Genomic DNA, 2,566 nt, shown 5'->3' with positions numbered 1-2,566 from the left:
TTAATTAATTTTGTGTTTGAGACAGAGTTTCACTCTTGTTGCCCAGGCTAGAATGCAATGGCGTGATCTCGGCTCACCGCAACCTCCACCTCCTGGGTCCTGGTTCAAGCAGTTCTCCTGCCTCAGCCTCCTGAGTAGCTGGGATTACAGGCATGCGCCACGGCACCCAGCTAATTTTTGTATTTTTAATAGAGACAGGGTTTCACCATGTTGGCCAGGCTGGTCTCAAACTCCTGACCTCGTGGTCCGTCTGCCTCGGCCTCCCAAAGTGCTGGGATGATAGGTGTGAGCCTCCTTACCTGGCCTAAAAGAATCTTTAAATTGTCCATGAGAGGTGGAGTGTGCCTGTGGTCCCAGCTACTCAGAGGCTGAGGAGGAAGGATCCCTTGAACCTGGGAGTTTACAGCAGCAATGAGCTCTTACCACTGCACTCCAGCCTGGGTGAAAAAGTAAGAAGACCCTTAACAGGTGGACCATGGTGACTCACACCTGTAATCTCAATACTTTCAGAGGCCTAGGCGGGAGGATTGCAAGAAACCAGGAGTTCAAGACCAACCTAGGCAACCTAGCGAGACCTTCATCTCTATCAAAAATTTGAAAAAGAAAAAAAAAATTTTTTTAATGAAACAGAAGTCCTTAATTTTATTTTGTTTTATAAGACATCTTGTTATAGCAAGAAGTCCTTAATTTTAATATAGTCTAATTGATATATTTTCTTCATTGTAAACATTTTCGAGGCCTATTTAGTAAATCTTAGCTTACCTCTATATCATAAAGACATTCTTCTATGTTGTCTTCTAAAAGAAAACACTGTTTTACTTTCTGATTTTAGGTCTGCAGTTCATTTTTATTTGATTTTTTGTGTCTGGGATTAGGTAGGGTTAAGATCATTTGTGGGGCCGGGCGCGGTGGCTCAAGCCTGTAATCCCAGCACTTTGGGAGGCCGAGACGGGCGGATCACGAGGTCAGGAGATCGAGACCATCCTGGCTAACACGGTGAAACCCCGTCTCTACTAAAAAATACAAAAAACTAGCCGGGCGAGGTGGCGGGTGCCTGTAGTCCCAGCTACTCGGGAGGCTGAGGCAGGAGAATGGCGTAAACCTGGGAGGCGGAGCTTGCAGTGAGCTGAGATCCAGCCACTGCACTCCAGCCTGGGTGACAGAGCGAGACTCCGTCTCAAAAAAAAAAAAAAAAAAAAAAAAAAAAGATCATTTGTGGGCCGGGCGCTGTCGCTCACGCCTGTAATCCCAGCGCTTTTGGGAGGCCAAGGCGGGTGGATCACCTGAGGTCAGGAGTTCGAGACCAACCTGGCCAACATGGTGAAACCCCGTCTCTACTAAAAATACAAAAAATATTAGCCAGGCATGGTGGCGTGTGCCTGTAATCCCTGCTACTCGGGAGGCTGAGGCAGAAGAATCACTTGAACCTGGGAGGCGGAGGTTGCAGTGAGCCGAGATCGCACCATTGCACTCCAGCCTGGGCAACAAGAGCGAAACTCTGTCTTAAAACATAAGAAAAAATAGAGGCTGAGAACGGCCCTTGCTGCTGCCAGCATGGGAACTTTGTACCGTGTCCCGTTCTTAGTGCTTGAATGTCCCAACCTGAAGCTGAAGAAGCTGCCCTGACTGCACACGCCGTTGGCCATGACTGTGTATGCTCTGGTGGTGGCGTCTTACTTCCTCATCACCAGAGGAATCGTGTATGATGTGATCGTTGAACCTCCAGGTGTTGACTTTATGACTGATGAACAAAGGCATCAGAGGCCAGTAGCTTTCTTGGCCTACAGAGAAGGTGGACAACACGTTAGGGAAGGACTTGCATCCAGCTTCCTGTTTACAGTGGGAGGTTTAGGTCTCATAATCTTGGACTGATCGAATACACCAAATATCGCAAAACTCAATAGATTTATTCTTCTATTCATTGGATTTGCCTGTGTCCTATTGAGTTCTTTCATGGCTGGAGTATTCGTGAGCAGAGGCTCACACCTGTAATCCCAGCACTTTGGGAGGCTGAGGTGGGTGGATCACCTGAGGTCAGGAGTTTGAGACCAGCCTGACCAACATGGTGAAACCCTGTCTCTACTAAAAATACAAAAAATTAGCCAGGCCTGATGGTGGGCGCCTGTAATCCCAGCTACTCGGGAGGCTGAGGTAGGAGACTCGCTTGAACTCGGGAGGCGGAGGTTGCAGTTAGCCGAGATCGCGCCATTGCACTCCAGCCTGGGTGACAGAGCAAGACTCCATCACAAAAAAAAAAAAAAAAAAGAAAGGAAAAAAGAAAATATAGGCCAGGCACAGTGGCTCATGCCTGTAGTCCCAGCACTTTGGGAGGCCAAGGTGGGCAGACCACAAGGTCAGGAGTTCCAGAGCAGCCTGGCCACCATGGTGAAACCCCGTTTCTACCAAAAATACAAAAGTTAGCTGGGCGTGGTGGCGGGGCACCTATAATCTCAGCTACTTGGGAGGCTGAGGCAGGAGAATCACGTGAACCTGGGAGGCGGAGGTTTCCTGAGCCTAGATCATGCCACTGCACTCCAGCCTAGGTGACAGAGTGAGACTCTGTTTC

The 2,566-nt window shown here is 48.6% G+C and overlaps 1 pseudogene; it reads left to right on the top strand.

The window, feature by feature from the left end:
* Positions 1 to 1,443: 1,443 nt before the first annotated feature.
* Positions 1,444 to 2,286, top strand: LOC103235227 (oligosaccharyltransferase complex subunit OSTC pseudogene; annotated as a pseudogene).
* The last annotated feature ends 280 nt before the right edge of the window (positions 2,287 to 2,566 follow it).

This window comes from Chlorocebus sabaeus, chromosome 6 (assembly GCF_047675955.1).
Source record: "Chlorocebus sabaeus isolate Y175 chromosome 6, mChlSab1.0.hap1, whole genome shotgun sequence".
In the NCBI taxonomy this organism is placed as follows: domain Eukaryota; kingdom Metazoa; phylum Chordata; class Mammalia; order Primates; family Cercopithecidae; genus Chlorocebus; species Chlorocebus sabaeus.
The sequence above is the reverse complement of the archived record's forward strand: the minus strand, read 5'-3'. Positions and strand labels throughout refer to the sequence as shown.